The sequence below is a fragment of the Chiloscyllium plagiosum genome, chromosome 11, assembly GCF_004010195.1.
Source record: "Chiloscyllium plagiosum isolate BGI_BamShark_2017 chromosome 11, ASM401019v2, whole genome shotgun sequence".
Taxonomy (NCBI): domain Eukaryota; kingdom Metazoa; phylum Chordata; class Chondrichthyes; order Orectolobiformes; family Hemiscylliidae; genus Chiloscyllium; species Chiloscyllium plagiosum.
Genome location: NC_057720.1, coordinates 74,429,228 through 74,443,469, shown reverse-complemented (window position 1 = coordinate 74,443,469; position 14,242 = coordinate 74,429,228).

Genomic DNA, 14,242 nt, shown 5'->3' with positions numbered 1-14,242 from the left:
TCTAAGTGGGTTATGCTTCGGTCGGTGTGGACTGGTTGGGCTGAAGGGCCTGTTTCCACACTATAGGGAATCTAATTTTTAAAAATGCAGAAGTAACAGGGTTGTTGTCATTAGTGCAAATAATTTGGATAGAGCAGATTTTATCAGGTGTGTCAAGGAAGGATTCCTGACTCAGTACGTAGATAAGCCGACTGGAGGGGAGGGCCTATTGGATTTGGTGGTTGGCAATGAAGCAAGTCAGGTGTCAGATCTCTCGGTGGGAGAGCATTTCAGTCATAGTGATCGCAACTCCCTGACCTTTACTATGTCATGGAGAGGGATCGGAGCAGATGGTGTGGGAAAGTATTTAATTTGGCGAGGGAGAATTCCAATACTATTAGGGAAGAGATGCAGAGCATAAATTGGGAGCAGATATTCTCAGGGAAATGCACAACAGAAATGTGGAGGTTGTTTAGGGAGCACTTGCTGCACGTGCTGGATAAGTTTGTCCCACTGAGGCAAGGAATGATGGTTCGGTGAAGGAACCTTGGATGACAAGGGATGTGGAACATCTAGTCAAGAGGAAGAAGGAAGCTTACTTAAGGTTGAGGAGGCAAGGATCAGACAGGGCTCTAGATGGTTACAAGGTAGCTCAGAAGGATCTGAAGAATGGACTTAGGAGAGCGAGAAGGGGACATGAAAAGGCCTTGATGGGTAGTATTAGGGAAAACCCTAAGGTGTTCTACACTTATATGAGGAACAAGAGGATGGCCAGAATAAGAGTAGGGCTGATCAGGGATAGTGGAGGGAACTTGTGCCTGGAGTTGGAGGAGGTAGGGGAGATCCTTAATGAATACTTTGCTTCAATATTCACTAATGAGAGGGACCTTGTCTTTTGTAAGGACAGCATGAAACAGGCTGATACTCTCAAACAGGAATCTTGAAAAACATGAGGATAGATATGTCCCCTGGGCCAAATGGGATACACTATCCAAGGTTGGTATGGGAAGTGAGAGAAGAGATTGCTGCATCTTTGGCAAAAATCTTTGCATCCTCACTGTCCACTAGAGTAGTACCAGATAATTGGAGGGTGGTAAATGTTAATCCCTTGTTCAAGAAAGGGATTAGGGATAACCCTAGGAATTACAGGCCAGTTAGTCTTATATCGGTGAAGGGCAAAATTATTGGAGAGGCTTCTCTGAGAGACAGGATTTATGATTATTTGGGAAAACATAGCTTGATTAGAGATAGTCAACATAGCTTTGTGAGGAGCAGGTCATGCCTCACAAGCCTTATTGAATTCTTTGAGGATGTGACAAAACACATTGGTGAAGGTAAGAGCAGTGAATGTGGTGCATGTGGAATTTAGCAAGCCATTTGGTAAGGTTCCCCATGGTAGGCTCATTCAGAAATTAAGGAGGCATGGGATACAGGGAAATTTGGCTGTCTGGATACAGAATTGACTGCCCCATAGAAGACAGAGGATGGTAGTGGAGGGAAAGTATTCAGCCTGGTGCTTGGTGACCAGTAGTTTTCCACAGGGATCTGTTTTGGGACCTCTGCTCTTTGTGATTTTGATAAATGACTTGGATAGGAAGTGGCAGGTGGGTTAGTAAGTTTGCTGATGACATGAAGGTTGGTGAAGTTGTGGATAGTGTGGATGGCAGTTGTAGGTTGTAACAGGATATTGACAGAATGCAGACTTGAGCTGATAAGTAGCTGATGGAGTTCAGCCTGGAAAAGTATGAAGTGATTCATTTTGGAAGGCCAAATTTGAATGCAAATTACAGGGTTAAAGGCAGGATTCTTGGCAATATGGAGAAACAGAGGGACCACATCCATAGATCCCTCAAAGTTAACACCAAAGGTCATAAGGTTGTTAAGAAGGTATATGTTGTGTTGGCTTTCATCGCAGGGTGATTGAGCTTATGAGCAGTGAGGTTATGCTGCTGTTCTTTAGAGCCCTGGTTAGATCACACTTGGAATATTGTGCTTAGTTCTGGTTGCCCCATGATGTAGAAGCTTTAGAGAGGGTACAGAGGAGAATTTCCAGGATGTTTCCCGGACTGGAAAGGGCGGTTGAGGGAGCTAGGGCTTTTCTCGTTTGGACAGAAGAAGGATGAGAGGTGACTTGATAGAGATGTACAAAATGATGAGAAAGGCTTAGATAGAGTGGATAGCCAGAGACTTTATCCCATGGCTCTCACAAGGGGGCAAAATTTTAAGGTGATTGGAGGAACGTTTAAGGGAAATATCAGAGTTTGGTTCTTTACACAGAGAGTGATTGGTGTGGAATTCATTGCCAGCAGTGGTAGTGGAGTCAGATACATTATAGACCTTAAATGACTCTTGGATAGGCACATGAATGATAGTAAAATATAGGATACCATAGGTTGGTTTGATCTTAGAGTAGGATAAAAGTTCGACACAACATCAAGGGCCGAAGGCCCTGTCCTGTGCTGTACTGTTCTATGTTCTATGTTAAGAGATGTCTCACAGAATAGAATCATAGAATTGTTACAGCACTGAAGAACGTCAATTGATCCATTTTGATCATACTGGCCCCTCCTAGGAACAATTCACAACTAACTAGTTCTACTTCCTCCCCCCACATCCAGACATATTCCTCCTCTTCCAGTCTTAAAAAAGAACAGGGAGGTATGGAGACAGAAAGAAGTAGGATGGGTATCCGGAATTTGAGGCCTGGGCAGCTGAAACCATGGCCACTAATGATGAAGAAGAAAGTGAGGACTGCAGATGCTGGAGATCAGTCAAAAAGTGTGGTACTGGAAAAGCACAGCAGGTCAGGTAGCATCCGAGGAGCAGGAGAATCGATGTTTCAGGCAGGTGGGAAGGAAGATGGACAGGTAGGACAGTTCAAGAGGGCAGTGCCAAGTTGGAGGGTTGAATCTGGGATGAGATGGGGGGAGGGAAGACAAGTAAACTGGTGAAATCGATGTTGATGTCATGTGGTTGAAGGGTCTCAAGGCAGACGATGAGGCGTTCTTCCTCCAGATGGTGGATGTCTTGGATTTTGGCAATGGAGGAGGCCAGGACTTGGCGGAGTGGAAGGAGAGTTGAAGTAGTTGGCCACAGAGCAATGGGGTTGTTTGGTGCATGTGTCCCTTGAAACTTTCCGCATCCTGTCTCCCAACTGTCGAGGAGACCACATCGAGAGCAACCAACCCCGTAGATGAAGGTGTTCGGATGTGCAGGAAAATCTTTGTCAGATATGGAAGAATCATTTGGGCCCTTGTATGGAGGTGAGTGGGGAGGTGTGGGCACAGGTTTTACACCTCTAGTGGTGGTAAAGGAAGGTACCGGAAGTGGAGGGTGGGTTGGTGGGGGGCAAGGGGTACAAAACCTGTGCCCACAACTTCCCCCTCACCTGCATCCAAGACGCCAAAGGATCCTTCCACATCTGGCAAAGATTTTTCTGTACCTCCAAATACCTCATCAACTATGTCCATTGCTCTGGATGTGGTCTCGCCTACATTGGGGAGACAAGATGCCAACTCGTGGAACGCTTCAGGGAACATCTCTGGGCCACACACACCAAACAACCCCACCATCCTATGGCCACCCACTTCAATTCCCCCTCCCACTCTGCCAAGTACATGCAAGTCCTGGGCCTCCTCCACCACCAATTCCAAGCCACCCGACACCTGAAGGAATAACACATCATCTTCCGCAGTGGGACCCTCCAATCACGTGGCGTCAACATCGATTTCACCAGTTTCCTCATCTTCCCTCCCCCTACCTCATCCCAGATCTAACCCTCCTACTCCACAAAACCTCTTGAACTGTCCTACCTGTCCATCTTCCTTCCCACCTATTCACTCCACCCTCTGCTCCAAACTATTACCATCACCCCTCCCCCCAAATCGCATCTTCCTATCACCTTCCCAGTTACCTTACCCCCCAGCCCCATGCCCCCATTTATCTCTCAGTCCTCTTCCCCTCCCCACATTCCTGATGAAGGGCTTATGCCCAAAATGTCAATTCTCCTGCTCCTCAGATGCTGCCTGACCTGCTGTGCTTTTCTGGCATCACACTTTTTGCCACTAATGATAAAGTAATTAAAATTAGGAATTCACAAAAGACCAGAATTAAAGGAGCACAGATATCTCAAAGGGTGTGGGTTTGGAGGAGGTTCCAGAGATATGGCAGGGCAAGGACCAGAAGGATTTCGCAATTTTGAGATCAAAATGTGGCTTGATTGGGGCCAGCATGCACAGAGTTGTTAAGGGAACAGGAATTGCTATGTGTTAGACATGGGCAACAGAGAATTGGATGATATCATGTTCATGAAGGGTAGAATGATGGAGACTCATACTGTCAAGACTAGAGGGAAAGAGAGCAAGGTTGAGGGTTTCAGCAGCAAGTAAGTAGAGATAGAAAAAAGTTGTGTAATGCTCCAAAGAAATTCGAAATTAAAGCTTATTTTTACTACAGTTAGCACTTCATTAATCAATGAAATTCCCCACACAAAGAAGCATACCAAAGATTTAGCAGATTTCTCTCACACTGAGGAATGATTTGCACCATCATCGAAAAGGGTGGTGCTGGAATGTACTGTATGTTGAAAATACGGCTTGGAGAGCTGGATTTAACCTGAGAAGATTGTGCCAATTGTACAATTTCAAGTTCTGACGGTATGTTGGGATTTCCGTTATGTGTTTTCAGTCAGAATCTACAATCTAACATGGACAACATGAGAAAACACATTTTCCATGAAGCTCAGTAGGAGCATTAATTATAAATACTGCAATCCTTGAAATCTTATTCTTGTGCAGGGTCACAATCTTTACAATAAACATATTAAAAGCACTGTTCCCTCCCTAGATGGTGAAGTTTGTGCAGCTGCTACAGACATCCGGTTTCCACTGATTGTAGAGTTCAGGCAATATAATATCAGAACCTGGAGCCTTGACCATGACAAGACCAACAACAACTTTGTAAAGTTCCTCCATTATAGGTTCAATATCAAAGCTTTTTTTTGGTTCCAAATAGTGTCCCAAGCTTCCTTAAGACTGCGCTCTCCCAAAAGTACCAAGGTAATCCTTTATTCACCTTTCAAACTGTTTATAGCATTTGGTGATGAATCCTCTGCCCATTTTCAATTGAGTCATTTTCTTCGCTGATGAATCTATTGCCTGTCTGACACCTTCATACATGTGCCCCTGGAATTCCATATATGAAAGGACGTTTGGATACACACGTAAAATCATAACCAGTAGTCATTGGCACATCATCTCGCAGTCTGTTGGATTTTACTTCAAGCAGGGATTAATGCATCCACATTTAGCTCACTCAGAGGTCTCCTGTAATTAATGAGACCAAATTGTTTGGTTTTAATGAGAGATTAGCTGCAGAGATATTAGCTTCAAAGTAGTCTTCATTTTTTCCTGTCTTGCTTCTCATATAATGAGAATGATATTATAGTTGGTGTCTCAAAACTGTTCTACTTCACCTGTATTCTGTGTGGGAACTCTGGGGAGCACCTGTTCATTCAAGTCAAGGAATGATTGGTTCTTATCTAAGAAGTTAGAATGGATAATCTTGAAATAAATGTATCCTTTCTGCTTTGAATGACATGAATTCAAGGTTTGCACCTGATCCAAAATGGTCCTCGTTTATCTTTCTCAGGCTATGACGTTTGAGACAGGAGGACAGTGCCTCATAGTCTGTGCCAGTCTTAGGTTGAAATCCCTCCACAGATAAAGATCTTCTGACTTCAGCATTCTGCTATATCAGCGTCAATCTTCTGACAGAAATGGCCTTTCATCTCTGTGATGTAGCAAATCATTGAGGGCATAAATATTCATGCAGTTAACTGACCCTATTTGGCTACAGTGTTAAATAGAGAGAATTTTATCGTAGAGAGTAATGAGTTGATAACAGCAAGGCATAAGCTTTGCTCAGGCATGTCATGTGAACATTTTCCATGTCAAATTAATATTTATTGTGTCTTCTCAGTGATCCATTCTGGGCAAGCCTCATCTCTGAGAGCTATGTCAATATTCAGCCACGTCATCCTCAGCCACTTTGACCCTATTATCAACCAGGGGCAAGTCTCTGTCAAGACCATGCACAGAGTTGTGACATTCCAGCTTGCAAACCAAACAGCTGACATTTTCTTTTTGCTTGGTTTGTTTCTTTGCTTGGAGCGATGGATTCATTCCACGTGTTGGCAGATTCTCTAAGCTCCAAGCCACCCACTGAAGCATGCCTGCAATGACCATAATTGGGATTAACATCCTTTAGAGAGGAGAGGCATTTTCTAGTTTTATTCTACAGCTGCAGATTTCTAAATGACTTGCATGCGTGGCTGGAAACTGTTCATCATGAAAAGTACGCAAACATTCAGTCAGCTTTCATAGTGGTCCTTTCAAGCTGAATTCTCATAAAAGCAATTCAGTGCCAGGAAATAAAAAAAGCAGGATGTTTTTGACTTTCTTGTGATTAGCAAGTTAAAATGATAAGATCATGTCTGAACATTTTTGGTTGGTTGGTTAACGTGACATCCAGAATAGCAAGGTTAGGGCAGATTACTTACCTTCTGTTGTTGCTCAGTTCATTGAATAGGCTGTATCTCAGAACAACTAATGGTGCAATTTATTGTACATGTGCTCCTTTTCAGGAAACCTTGTGATTCCTTTGTTGTTCAAAAATACACTAATAAACATAGCAGGTAAATGATAATTGAAAATGATGTTTATACTGGACTGTATCCATGAGACCTTGAGCTGAATTTTCATTTGCAAAGGAATGGGAAGCAGAAGGGAGAAGCAGACATTCATTGTGATTTTGACTGGGGTGCTCAGAGACAGGTTCCCTATCCCATTATAGTGTGGTGGGGAGGCTCCCAAAGCTGGACGATCAATCAGAGATACACAAGTTGCAGTAATTTATAAGAAACTGAGGGAATTTTTCAACAGGAGATGCCATCTCAGTCACTTTTCTTAATAACAGGAACAGTCACTGTCAGGGTTGATGGTGGATATTCCCTCTAAAGGGCAGCCTCTATGTCTCCCTAGCTTCAGGTAGAAAGAATCAGTCTCTCAGTCTGCCCAGCTCCCTGGTAGCTCCCCGGCCTGCCATTGGATGCAGTAAATTAAACTGAGATCCCATTCTCTCAGAAAACCGGAAGCCAATTGGAAAGTATCGTTCAGCCTCCATTACTCACCCCTAAAGCCCTAACTAGTTGTCTAGCTTGGAAGTGTAATTGGTTAACTTTGGAAATTGCATTTTCAGGGCTCCGTCGACTGTCAGTGCCAACCTCAGTGGGGTCTGCAAACCACGCAAGTTAGTGTCACATGAGCTTATTTCATTGTCAAGCTATTGAGAGTCACTCTACTCACATTCCTGTAAGCTGGATTTCTTCCATCAGTTTTAATCAAAATACATAACTACATAAATACGTAATACTGTTTTGCATTAGTATCACAGTGAGTTGGCCACATACCATATTGCTTCAGATATTTCATCATTAGCCACAGTAAGTATGAATATTTCCTGTGCACTCCACTCTCTCCTTGCAGCACAGTTTTGTGCTCAATGAGGGACATTCGTGCTGGACAGATGATTACTTGGACCACAAGGTGTCAGTGTCAAGCATTTTCAGTCCTAGCCTGAAGTAGTCGTTAAAGTTTGGACTTTTTAAAAGTATTATTCTGCCATTCAAATAGCACATCAACATCTTCTGTAAATGTACCACCTTCCTTAATATCAGAAATCTGTGCCTTTTGTTTCTGCCTTATGGAGATAGCCCAGATTTGACAGCTATCTTTTGTCATTAAGTGGCATCTTGCAAAGTTACAAAGGGTTCCCATTGTGGCTTTGGTCTATACTTGGGCACTGATATATTGTCTCAGAAGCCACACTAGTGCAAAGTCAGTCAGCTAATGACTGGAAGTTCAGCATTCCTCCAATGCTACTTACATGTTATTACTTCATTTGTATGTGGAATCTGGCAACGCGGCAGATGTCACAAGTTTGCATGAGAAAGCAGGATGCATCAGTTGACTATAAGAGTTTAATAATAGTTCAGGGAATTTTTCATCCGGACAGGTACATAACAAACAGAGAACTGTAAAGTAATACATACCAGTGTTCAAAATCACTACTGCATAGAGGACAGTAGACCATTACATTTCTGATCCAAATTCATATTGATTATGTTTGTTGAATAAATATTGACAGTCTCGTCATGTTCTATTGGATTAATTACAGGTAACTTGAGAGCATAAGTAGATTCATTTGAGATAAAAATTGAACTAAACAACATTGGTAATGGATGATTTATGAAGTATAATTTCCCTCAGCACAATGTTAAAAAAAATTAGAATGGGTAAATTAAACAGTTGACAGCTTTATTAAAACAGAAGATTAGAGGAAGTTCATTTCAATTCATCACACTGGGTGTTTTTATCCCTGTCGACTTTAGGTATGGGAAATAAAGACTCATCAGCGAGTGGAGTTGTTGGTAGAACAGTAGAAATGCAGAGATCAGCAGTACACCATACAATGTAGAAATTTAACCTACACCATGCATGTGATATCACTGACACATATCGGTAACAAGACTGGTTCACAGGCTTGGAAGGAGGGAAGTTTTGAGTGAAGACCCCATGAGAAGCTAATACTATAAGAAACAAAAGCAGCAATTGTTGGCAAAACTCAGCAGGTCTGGCAGCATCTGTGGAGAGAAAGCCAACTTAACGTTTCAGGTCCAGTGGCCCTTTTTCAGAAGCTAGGACATTTCATTGGTCGATGATGGGGAGATGAACTGGGTACAAACGTCCAATCTTGGCATTCCAGGTTCCTGGTAAAATGGGAGGTCCAGGGGTGGGTCACAAGTCCAGGTCTAGAAAGGCAAGAAATAACATGGGGTGTGGGGGAAAGAATTGAAGGTAGGGCTGGGAGAGATGGTGAAGAACAGAGGCCTTGGTGGTTTTGGATTGGAGGCCTCATGAGGATGGTTTGAGTTGGGGGGGTTGGTCTAAGGGATTGAAGGGTGTGGCAGTTGGAGTCAAGTGTGATTGGAATGGCCACTCAGGGAGGCCATTAGATACAGCAGGAAAAGTGAAATGTCTACCATTACACCATTTTCCGGGATCGACTGTCTCGTTCTCAAGCCCACCATTCCCCGAACCACACCCAGTGAAAGCTTATAAAAGATAATAAGAGCTTGTAAGAAATTGAATTTTTATACAAGTGCATATAAATATATAAAATTACAGCAAGTTGTGATCTTTCTGATGAAGGTGGTGAACTAATCCTCTGACTTTGCTCTTATTGAATCCAAGATGATATTTCAAACTCTATTCATTGAGACAATAATTTTTCCAAGTCACACCCTGACCCTGAGCTGTAGAACAGTGCCCATTTCTGGGAACCACACTGTGGGAGAGACATGACTGAGTGCAATAAAGATTTATCAGAATATTTCCGGAGAACGATAGACTTCAATTACGGGGAAAAGTGGGTGAAGCTGGGATTGATCTCTTTGAAGAGACAGTTGAGAGGAGGTTTTATGATATTGTTCAAAAAACGTTGCGATGTATCCTTTTCTTATTAAATGTGAGAGAAACCTTCCCTCTGTAGCATGATAGAAAAATTCTTACTCTTTCCCAGGTTTCTTTCTAGACATTATGAAGAGTAATTGCAATCCATAAGGGAGCTGCCACAGCTAAAGCAAGTTGGTTTGGGCAACTTTAGAAATGCTTCAAATTTACACTTCTGTTTCTCTGTAAATGCATTGTCTTGTGTTCTGTATTCTTTTCCTATTGAAAATAATTCTTCAATAAGTTTTTAGCATGCAGTCAATGAGCAGAATGTGATAAAAGGAGGATGAAGCTGAAAGCAATCTGGGACTCTTTATCTAGTTAATAATAAACAAGTTCAACTAAGTGATTCTGCTCTGTGAAAGGTGTCACTTTTCGGATGAGATGTTCAATTGAGATCTCACCTGTCTGCTCAGGTGGATATGAAAGATCTTAGGGCATTATCCAGAAGAACGGCAGAGGAATTATCACTAGTGTTCTGGTCAATATTCATGTGTGATTTGACACCACTAAAAATAACAGATATTCTGGTCATTATCATACTGCTGATTGTGGGAGTTTGCTGAGCTTATTAAGATTATGCTTTCCAAATTTCAACTATATTATTTTTATTGCAAAACCATACTTTATTCATAAAAATATTATCTTTATGACATGCACAAGGTACTAAAATTGTTCTATATAGTCTTTACAGAGGAAAAAAATCAAACAAATTGGAATTTGACATCCCTCAGGGCTTTCCTACAGTTGCAATCAAAGGTATTTTTTACTCTTGCAGGACACTATCTATATACATTTTCAGACAACGAGCCGGTTTGACAACTGAATGGATTGTCGTTATTCTTTGGTGGAAAGGCCTTAGACACTGGCCCTTCCCCACTACACCTTGGCAGCAGCTACCTCAAGCTTTAGTGCATTTCTCAGCACGTAGTCCTGGAACTTGGAATGTGCCAGTCTGCAACACTCAGTCAAGGTCAACACTTTACACTGGAAGACCAACAGGCTTCAAGCAGACCAAAGAGCATCTTTCATGATGGTCCTCCAGGCACGCTGTGCGTACTGGGGAACAGCCCTTAGAATGCAGAGTCCTACATCATGGAGCTGCTTGAGGCAGATGTCAATAAAAACCTGCATTTCTCTCCAGACTTTCTTTGCAAAGGCACATTCCAGAAGGAGATGTGTGACACAGTCTTTAACACCCACAACCACTTGGAGAGCAACATGCGGTGGTGCAGAGTCCAGACACACACGAAAGATCTGACAGGGAGTGCCCTTCTCACTTCAGCCAAGTTACATCTTTGTTCTTGTTGGAACTACATTTCAGCCACATGACATTGGCTGTAGTGTCTTTTGGTTGTGACAGAGTCATACAGCACGGAAACTGAGCCTTCAGCCCAACACATCAACACCGAACTGGTTTCCCCAACAAAACTAGTCCCATTTGACTGTGTTTAGGCCTTTATCCCTCCAAACCCTTCCTATTCATATTCCTATCCAAATGCCGTTTAAATGTTGTAATTGTACCTGCATCTACCACTTCCTCTGACAGTTCATTCCATATATGCACAACGTCTGTGTGAAAAAAACTGTCCCTTAGGTCTCTTTTAAATCTTTCCCATCTCACTTAAAAATTATGCCCCTCTAGTTTTAAATTACCTTATGCTAGCGGAAGGATCTTTGCTACTTACCTTATGTATTTGTATCCAATGTGAGACATCAATGTAGGAACAATGTTAAGACTTTAAATAGACCAAGAGGGTACGACAGAAACTCTGCAGTGCAGAAAAGCGCAAATACTACAATGTCCCTGCAGGTTCAATTGTAGAGTACTGCAATTGGAACTTCAAGATTGTGAATAGCATTATCTATATACAAGGCTTATTTTATTTTCTAATCTTCTATCTTAAGAAGGTAACCAACAATCCAACCTTTTCACAATGCATGGAAAGCTCACTTTCAGTTTATTTTTTCCCTTCTCTTTCCCAATTTCCCATCCCGTTATGTTACACTTTCTCATCAACATTATGTTCCATTCCCTATTGCCCAAGCTATGGCCAATCATGATTGACTCGCTACCTGTCTTACGTCCCTGAAGGGAAATACAGACATCTCCTTTAAAGGACTCCGGAAAGATTAGGAACTGACTATGTGTAGAATTCTAGCCACACCTCTTTTGTTTTTAAATCATTCCGCATGAGTACAATCACATTACAACAGTTTAGCACTCTAGACTTAAACTCTTTTGTGCAATGCATAACATTAAATTGCTAAACCTTTATAATTACAGGATTATCTCTCATCAACATGCATTGCCTTTCAGGTTTAGAATCAAGTTTGAATAATCTTATAGACATCCTACACACACAACCTGAATTGACCTCACCAGTATTTCCTATTTCACATATTTACACTCATCAGCTCTCAGTTCATACCACAGCTGAGTATTACATCATTGTACACATCATGGAAAAGGAAGCAGTTCAGTTTGGGTGCACATGGTCTGACCATTCAATTTCCCAGCTTTGAAAATAATTTACTTGTGATCTCAGCCAGTGTGACAAGGCATAGGTTACCATATGTCGGAGTTCCTAAGCACAGCTGGGAGGTGGTAAATCAGCCGAATGTATTTGTAGGTGCAGCCAACAAGATCAGGATTCAGCTCAGCCCATGTTGATTACTCATTGTAAAACTACTGATCCATGTTCAGTGCTAAGTTCGCCAAAGATGGGCAAAGTGCCAGAGGGCTGATGGCATCTAAAGAGAAGACTATGGTGCATTTTAATGACAAGTGGACATATCCAATCACTTTACAACCAATGAACTTTTTTTTTATTGAAGTGTAGCCACTGTTGTAATGTAGGAAATGTGACAGCTAAAGCGTACAGAACCAAGCCTCACAAGCAACTAGATGACAGTGACCAGATAATCCACTCTTCTCCTGTCATAATAGTTGAGGAGTAAATATTGGTCAGGACGCTGGGGAAAACTTCCTTGCTCTTCTTGGGGTCTCATTTAACATCTCGCCCGAAAGGCACCGCCTCTAACAGTACTGCACTAGATTGTCAGCCTTGATTCTTGTGTTCAAGCCCAGGAATGAGGCTCCCATCCAAAACCTTGTGAGTTGGAAGTAAACAACTGAACCGCAGCTGATAGGTCATGGAAGTGAATTAGCTGCATTGTTCTATTTGCTATTGGTACATATTATATAAACATTCCCCTATTCTTATTCTCACCTATCAACAGCAATATTTTCACATGGTATCACTCCCTGCAGGGAGCGAAACAGCCAGTCATGGACATTGCTGTTATTTTTCTGAGTTGTACAGGCTTCAGGTTTACACAAAAATCCATAGAGCTCAGAGCAATTGAAAATTGGACTCTATCAACCTTAATGTTTCACATGGGCTACTTTCCACCCTATGTCATTAAAACATCCATTCTTTCCACTTCACCTAGACCTTGATAAAGCATTTCCATGAATCCAAAATGTACTTTGTGTTTTTAGAGATTAAGGCTTTGATTTTCAGCCTGTACCCTCAATTGATGAAGTACACCTGACATTACAAACCCCCATGCCTGACTGTTTGCAATTCCTATCGAGAGTGTGTTGCTGGAAAAGCACAGCAGGTCAGGCAACATCCGAGGAGCAGGAGAATCAACGCTTCTCAGGAATGAGGCCTCGGATGCTTCCTGACCTGTTGTGCTTTTCCAGCAACACACTCTTGACTGTAATCTCCAGCATCCCCAGACCTCACTTCTGCCTGTTTTCAATTCCTGCCTCTCCAAGTCATATTTGGGGGCAAGTAGCGGTTTCAGCCTCCTTAGGTCAACAACCAATTTTAACCAGATACAAGTTAATTTCAAGACGATCTTTCATAGAATCATAAAATTGTGGAATCTCTAAAGTGTAGAAGCAGGCCATTCAGCCCATCGAGTCCATGCTGACCCTCTGAAGAGCATTCCCACTTAGACCTCCCCTCCCCCTATTCCCATAACCCTGCTTTTCCCATGGTCAATCTACCTAACGTGCACATCGTTGCTCTGTGGGAGGAAACTGGGGCACTTTCTTTTTCCCTGTTGACTGTTTTCTCTGGGACTGCTGCCAAAGACATTAAGAGATGGCTGCACAGCATGGGACACTGCCTCAAAGTCAGTGCAAAGTTCCATGTACATGTATCATGTGCTTAACTGACTTCCTCATTAATCACGCACTGACAATTCAATTCAACCACTCACTGTGGTGTCAAGTTCCTCCATTCTCATCACCCTTTGGGAACTGATGTTTCTCCTGACGTGCAAACAACCCAAAATATATCACTCGTGTTCAAGATCTCTAGAAGTTACAGTTGGAAACCACTGGATGCTCAATTTAAAAATCATGAGATTGCTTTTGACCTTTGGACAGGTGTTTGCTCAGAATGCCCAGTGCCTCCATTGCTATAAATTAATGAATCATTTACCAAACCTTACTCACAAAGCTTCCATGTTCCTGTATTATCATTCATGTAAAATGCTTAAAACTTTCCTAGTGGTCTTCTTGATCTCAAGATGGTGACTATGTACTTTCCAGCCAAATATAATATTATTGTAAAGTAGGAAACACAGCTGCCAAATTGTGCACAACAAACTCCTATGCGACAATGATATACCTCCTGCTGTTAGTTTAGGGGTTTGGCTTGGCTTGGACTTTGGTG